Source organism: Rattus norvegicus, chromosome 13, assembly GCF_021556685.1.
Source record: "Rattus norvegicus strain SHRSP/BbbUtx chromosome 13, alternate assembly SHRSP_T2T, whole genome shotgun sequence".
Taxonomy (NCBI): Eukaryota; Metazoa; Chordata; class Mammalia; order Rodentia; family Muridae; genus Rattus; species Rattus norvegicus.
This window is the reverse complement of record NC_141546.1, coordinates 63,617,230-63,625,406: the sequence shown is the minus strand read 5'-3', so window position 1 is coordinate 63,625,406 and position 8,177 is coordinate 63,617,230. Positions and strand designations below refer to the sequence as shown.

At 38.6% G+C, this 8,177-nt stretch overlaps 1 pseudogene; it reads left to right on the top strand.

Annotated features, from left to right (window-relative positions):
* Positions 1-2,577: 2,577 nt before the first annotated feature.
* The window catches only part of LOC148001664 (myb/SANT-like DNA-binding domain-containing protein 7 pseudogene), a 57,635-nt pseudogene continuing 52,035 nt past the window's right edge, over positions 2,578-8,177 (top strand).

Sequence of the window (8,177 nt, the reverse complement as noted above, 5' to 3'; positions counted from 1 at the left end):
GTGACATTCAATTTTTCAGTACCAGTTACTGTAAAGCCTATTCTTTTGCCTGATATGTGTGTTTTAATTAATAAACCCTAAAATGATAAGAAACATACACACTGTATTTTGGAAGAAAATGGAATATATAAGTAAAAGCTATCCCTCGTAACAAGATACAAACAATAAACAGAACAGAGAAAGCCATGTAAGTCTAGGAAGAGGAAAAATATTTCAAGGATGATGACCAGAGGAAAATAGGAATATTTTTTTCATGATATCTTATTGGGTTTAGCAGTGAGATTTTAGTCATTTCTGAATAAAAGCTCAGACATCAACGTAAAACAAATGCAGAAAGCATATTGATGGGAAAATGATTGAGCCTTTTCTTATTTACATGAATGTTCATTTCCCATCAGGGCTACATTCTTTGATCTTGGAAATACTTATTCATGTCTCATAAACCTGATCTTGAGACATTTACTAAGCAGCACGTTCAAAGCTTACTTGCCAAGGATATAGCAGAATCAGGTATAAAACACAAATCTCACTTCAAAGGCTCTGTTGTTTCACTGTATCAACCTACTTTGGAAATTGAGTCTAGAAGTTTCTCTCTAAACATGCAAGCCGTAGAGTCAGGATTATGTACATAGTAAGATAATGCAATGGTTTGTTTGTTTGTTTCTTATTCATAGGGTTTGATGAAGGCTGGTATCATCCTTTAGTATTTCAAATTATAATTTTATGATTTTTTTTTACTCAACCTCCATTTAGTTGCTCAACCAGCAACAATAAAGTGTGTGCACTCACCAACAGGAGGCAGGCCAAAGCAGCCCTGTTGAGCCTTCAACACTCTTAGTTCTGGACTGCTGTCAGAAGCTGCAGCTCATTCCAGCTTGAGGTCTTCCCCTTCAGCTAATCCTTCTAGAGAAGACTCGTACTTACCCTGATCTTATCATGCTGACAACCAAGATTAATTATGACAGGAACAAGCCTTGCATATTTTGGAAAGTGAATGAAGACCTCAGTCACTCCCAGTATTGTGTGGAATGTCAGAAAGAATAAGAAGTTACATGACAGCCCCTGACTGTGATTTTAATGTATGCAGACAATTTGGTAATCTAGATTCACCACTTAGGTAATGTAATGAGCACTAGAGTGGGCACCTCTGGGGAAAAAACAATAGAGAGAGAAAGAGAGCCATTATTATCTCCATTACTCATCTCAGAGAGCAAGAACCTTGGCAACAGCCCAAGAGCTGGTAACTGGACTAATTGTTTCTAAGGGCATTGGTGCTGGGATGATTGCCTGACACTTGATCGGTTGTGCTGACTCTTGTTTCTGTCCTTTATCATAAGAAGAAGAAGCAGCTTTTGAGTGAGAATGGCAGTGACATTTTCAGGAAACTGTCCTTGCCACCCATCTAGTTTACCCAAGGGATTCCTAGACTCTTGGAAAGTGAAGGAGAATCACAGATTTATTTAACAATACAGCGTCTGACAGGGCCAAAGGCTCTTATAAGGGTGTTATGTCAAAGCACCAGTGCCGCGGTCGGCAATCTTGGAGGTTCCAAGGATCCGCGGGGGGACCCCTGTTGAGGACACGCATGGAGCGGAGACGGGATGGCGAACAGAGACACAGACACAGAGAGAGTGTGGTCAGCTGTTGCAACTTTACTGAGAGAGCATCAGACATTTATACACAATTTTCATTGCATAACAATCTTGGACCATGGCCAAGAACATTTGATTTTTCTGCAAAAAGGTATAGCTTGCTTTTTTTTTTTCAGACGAGCCGCAGTCAGCCAGCCTAGTCTAGTTTTCCGTTTGTCACATCAAGGAGGAAGTTTCAGGGGACCGCAAGTCTGGCATATCTTACGCCATCAGGTCTGTGCACCTAGTTCTATCGCTCTAGTTAACCCTTTGATCCCATCTTTGTTAGTCCTGTAGATGTACATCCAAGGCTTGGGGCAATAATATTGCATGCCTGATCCCTGTCTAAAGTATCTGATGATCTGTGACCTTACCTCCCATTTCTCTTCTTCTGAGAGCACACACCAAGGAGGACGGGCTCTTGCCAATCTTTCTGACCAAGGCAGTGACAAATACCTGACCCTATATCCATCCTTAGTAACCCACCTATCAAAATTCAAATCATATTCTCCAGTATATGGTAATGGAGCATCCGTTGGTCGATGCACATATGGTCCCCTGTAAGTACCTGGTTGCCACCACCTGTTTCTATACTCTGTAAAATATTCATAGCCGACCCAAAGCTCAAGGAATCATTTCTCAACAGTTCTACCAACACCTAATAGAAGAAGCATCACTATCCTTATAAGTATAATTCTTTGCTAAATCTTATATTTCCTTATCTATAAGAGAAGACATAATCTGCAACCTTGGAGTCCCTGTCATCAGAGGCTCTGTCTGCTGTAAAGAGGAAGCAGGAAAGCTTGTGGTATTAGTGATCAAAAATAGATCACGACCTTCTGCCCTATTATTAAAGGAAGTCTCTGTCTTGCCAAGATCATATTCAGAATCAAACAAAGAAAAAATAAAGAAATAAGTGCTGACAACGATCTTTCCCATGACCAAGATGCCCATCAGCCCAGAGCCAAGTTTGCAGCAGGGGGCAAGTCCAGGTGCACATCTTCTTGGAGTCCGCCGCATGCAAGCAGGGGGCTTAACCACGTGTGGTGCGAACCCTCGAACCGGCTCCCACTCAGGCGTCATGTCTGCCCCGGAGCTCGGTTATCTCTGCTGCAGGCATGGCACACCAGGTTTGGGCCTAGCCTTAACACAATCACCACAATGGCCATGTTGTTCACACAAAATTGTTTCTCTAATCTAATATGTAATGTATAGATGAGAATAGCCCTGCATTATTAGGGAAGCTTGACATTTCCCCAGAAGTTACTGCCCTGATGGTACCCACTATAGTGGAAAGAATAGTAGTTTCACACATCAGGTCATAGTTGGTGGTCCAGAGTTTCCAGGAGGTATGATAAAAATTAGTTAAAATCACAAAACTTAAAGCATGTTTGTGAGCTTAGAGTTCTATTTATGTTGTGAGTCTTCACACACACATACACACACACACACACACATTTTTTGATGTGTCTTGATACAATATGGTGTGGACTAAATTACATACAATAGCACAGAGAGAACAGAGTCATTTCTTAAGATGATGTTTAAGTTGCTGTAGACCATTAAAAAAAGTGTGCGTGTGCAAGTGCATGTGCGTTTGCGTGTGTATGTGTGTGTGTGTGTGTGTGTGTGTGTGTGTGTGTGTGTATCTGTGTGTTTAAACTTTGGAGTTAAGAAGGTTAATGGATATTTCTTGACATTTTATAAATTGAACAATTCTCTTCTATCCAAATAACTTGCTCATATTTCACTAAAGGGGTCACATCATAAATTATATGCGAATGGCTAATTATGCATTTGTCTATCAAATAAATGTCCACAGGAAAATGCACATATGCAAATTTTTCATTGAGAAAGTTGTACCCAACCTATTTGAATCCTCAGGCTGATATTCCAAAGCCTTTACAATGTCTGAGATTATCTGGGTGAATATAAATCATGTTTTTATGTGGATGAGGAAAAATTACATCTGAAATATTGCTGAAATTAAAACAAAACAAATTATTACCCAATTGCATTATTAAAAATCATTACTAGACAATTCCTGGCTTAATGAGGATGGCGGTTTTAAATTTCAGTAAATTTGAGTATGAGAGAATGAATGTGTAAGACCACAGCATCAAAGTAGTGACATGTCTAATATGCAGCCACCAAACCCAGTCACCATTGCTGATGCAAAGAAGTTTTTGCTGACAGGAGCCTGATATGGATGTCTCCTGAGAGGCTCTGCCAGAGCCTTACTAATAAAGATGAGAATGCTTGTAGCTAACCATCGGACTGAGCACAGGGACCCAAATGGAGGAGTTAGAGAAAGGACTGAAGGACGTGAAGGGTTTGCAACCCCCTAGAAAGAAAAACAATATCAAGCAACCAGACCCACCCAGAGTTCTCAGGGACTAAATCACCAACCAAAGGGTACACACGGGGGAACACATGACCGCATATATAGCAGAAGATGGCATTGTCTAGAATCAATAGGAGATGAAGCTCTTAGTCCTATGAAGGCTCCTTTCCCCAGTGCAGGGGAAATGCCAGTGTAGTGATATGGGAGTGGGTGTGTGGGAGTGGGAGCATCTTCATAGAAGCAGGGTGAGAGAAAGGGGCTGGGAGGAGGGAAAAGGGATAACATTTCAAATGTAAATACATAACATATCCAATAAAAACAAACAAACAAACAAACAAACAAACAAGAAAATATCATGTTGGGTTCTCAGCATAGAGATAAATCACCTCTTTTATCCCCATTCAAGTGGTAGTCAATCCTAAACCTGTTAAGCTTTAGAAATGAGAAGAACTGAAATGCCTCTTGTCGTATAGTTGAGGAAAAGAATCACTATTTTGGGAAACAGGTATCAGTTAATATTTGAAGTATTTGCTACTTACTTGAACTAGAAGCCAGGGTGTAGATTGACAGCAATTGATTGTGTTCAGGGAAAGGATTTAATTTGATACTTGACCAATGACAACTACTATTATAATTTATAGGTCATTTGTTCAGGATGATTTAGGAAAAATAACAATATGTTTACTTGGTTTCTGTTTTTGTCTTTTTCGATTTGATATTTAATGAATCCTCCAAAATTTGCAGCGTTTTAGTGCAACTTTAAGTGTAACTGAATAATGATCCAAAAATAATTAAATGCATGGATATTTAACAATTAATAAATTTTAGCATATCTTAAAGGGATTTAAAGATCTATTTGTATAAATGCTCATAATAATATTTCTCTTTATATTTTCTTTTAAATTCAAGTTTTCTAATTTTACCTGGTTTTGGACTATTATATCAGTTTTTTTTATTTTAATTTACTTTTTCTCTGTATGTAGGTTTCTGTTTTTATTTTATTTTATCAGACCTCTCACTTTTCCTGTTTATTTCCTTATCTTTTTCCTTTTAATAGGTGCATTTCAAAGCACTCTATTTTGGGGGAACTAGAAGATGACTTAGTGGTTAAAAGTGATGGCTTCTTTTCTAGGGGACAGAAGATTGATTCCCAGTGTCCACACAGTGGCTCACAGATATTTATAATACTACTTCCAAGGCATCCCATGTTCTCGTTCCTCCACTGGCATCAGGCACACGTATGATGCACAGATTTGCATGCAGGTAAAACTCTTAGGTAAAGAAAAAATATTTTAAAACTAAGGTTTGTGTTTCTCTCACAGTATTTGAAAATCCCATCCTTCACAAACCCTCAAAACTATAATCTAAGGGCTAATGGTGACCACAGGTTTGGTCCTTCACAGGGAACAGAAGGCCCAAATTTTCACCTGTATTTCTGAAAGCGAGGATGTTAGTGGTACAGACAACTAGAGCAACAACAGAAGCCTCATGTAGAGATCTAGTGAAACATCTACCTACAGGATGTGAACTTCAATAATTTAAATTTACAAGGAAATGAGAAAGTAAACAACACCATTAATCATTAGAAAAATGCTAATAAGACCCATGAGATACTCAAATTACCATGCCTGGTACCAAAATAAAATAATAAAAACAAAAAAGTTAAAATTATAGTGGAACTTGAGTTTAATTCCAGTACTCAGAGTCAGAAACAGATAGATTTCTGTGCGTTCCATGGTAGCCTGGTCCACAGAGTAAGTTCCAGAACAGCTAGAGCTACACAGTAAGACCTTATATAAAATAAAATACAATATGGTACAGTACAGTACAACACAGCACAATACAACACAATACAATCCACAAGGAAATAAACAACATCCAAAGGAGACAAAGGGTTATGTGACAGTGAGGCTATTGGGAAAATAGAATTTAACATACTATCATGATTTGAAAGTGACTTTTCCCCACAGGCTCATATGCGTAAGTGCTGGTTTTAGAGCTGTTGCTCTTGTTTGGAAGGAAGTAGAACCTTACTGGATGAAGTAACTGGGCACTTTAGGTTTTCTATCCATCTCACTTCCTGTCTGTTCCTGGCTTCTTCCAACAGGTGGTGTGAGAAGAGCTGCTGTATGCTTGCTGCCATTTCTTTCCTTCAGTGATGGTCTCTATCCCTGTAAGGTACAGTAGATGCTTCCTCCTAAAGTCGCTTCCTGCCAGGTATTTGGTCACAGCAATAAAAACAAGCAAGTTCACAAACTTTTTTATGTTTGGGGATATAAAATAGTACAGCTCTTATAATAAAAAATAATATGGAGATTATGTAAAAATAGAACTACCAATGATCCAGTAATCAGTATGTAAGAAAACTCCTCGCACACTTATTACATCACTATTTAAAGCAGCCAGTGTGTCAGGGTGACATAAGGGGGATAATGAATGAATGAATGAATGAATGTGGCTATAGATGACCAATAAAATATAAAACCACGACAAAAGGGAAATCTTGTTGCTTGAGGCTCTTATGATGACTAAAGAGAAATGTTGCCCTTGTTATTTACCTGTTCTAGTTCTGAGTAGTTAAACAATGACATAGAGAAGATGGTTAACAGGTAAGACGTTAAAGCTTGGATAAAATTATCAATATTAAAAACTACGATTTGCAACCTCATAAGAACAACAATATCAACCAAACACACACACCCCCAAAGCTCCCAGGGACTAAAATACCAACCAAAGGGTACACGTGGAGGGACTGCATGGCTCCAGCTGCATATGTAGCACAGGATGGCCTTGTCTGGCATCAATGGGAGGGGAAGCCCTGGGTCCTGTGAAGGCTTGATGTCCTAGCACAGGGAACTAGGGAACACTAAGGCAGTGAGGCAGGAGTGGGTGCATGCCTGGGAAGCATCTTTATAGAAGCAAGGTGGAAGGGGGATGGGATAGGCTTTGAGGAGAGGAAATCAGGAAGGGAGATAGCATTTGAAATGTAAATAAAATAACCCATTAAAAACAAAAACAAGAACAAAACAAACAAACAAAAAACCCTACAGTACCAATAGTCCATAATAAGAATAATTGTATATTTCAAAATAGCTAGTAGAATTTTGAGTGGTCCCAACACAAAGAAACATAAATGCCTAGGGGACCATAGTAACTATTAAAATCTGGTCATTATTATTCTACCTAGGTGGCATAAATAAGCACACTTTTTCTCTAAAAGTGTTAAATTTGATCATGTTATTAGAGTGTGAGAGTCCTTTCACATTGCCGAGTAAATATCAGTTTAAATTGAAATCAAGCCATATGATTCTAAGGCACACAGAGAGAAATGCAGTTCTTATGCAACGGACTCTGAATATAAATGATCGATACTTCTCGTTTAGGTCAGTTAAACCCTTAATAAAGACTCAGTAGAAGTCGATGCGTGCCCTGGAAGGGATACAGCTGAGTACAATTGCTTCACAACACTCAGCAGAGATGGTATCACATGGAGCCCATTTTCCTGCTGAGACCTGATTAATGCAACACATAAGGAATACTTTCTTTCACTTTTTCTCTTTCATCTTTTCCTTTTACTGGTAATAGGTTTTTCCCCCTCAGATAATATATACAGATTTCAGAGGAGTCTCATCATCATCATCATCATCATCATCATCATCATCATCATCATCACATGCCCTCCTAAGCTGATCCACCCCTTCTTTCTCTCTTTGGCAAACAAACATACTTCTATTGTATAATAATAAAATAAAGTAAAATATGATAAAAAAACTAACACTTTAGAATTGGACAGAACAAACATAAGAGGAAAGAACCATAAGAAGGTATAAGAATTATTCACACACATAGAAATTCCCCAAAAAACCACTGAATTATGTAAACACAAAGGACCTATAGGGTAAAAACAGGGAAATATATAAATAAATTGATAACGGAACAGCCCTATCACATCACTATGCTAAAACAAACCTTCAACAATGCCCTTCAGCTCATTTTCTGTTGGTTAGCTACTGCTGGGTATTCAGCCGATCCTTAAGAGTGTCTTGTTCCTCAGTAATGCTGGCTTGGAGAAAACTCAACTTTCAATTGCAAGCAGTATATCAATTGGAGATATCTTCTGGGATAGGGTTAGATCCATGTGATATTTCTCCTTTGAGCTTTAGGATCCCATGTGAAAAGGGCACATGTAGGACCTGTGTGTG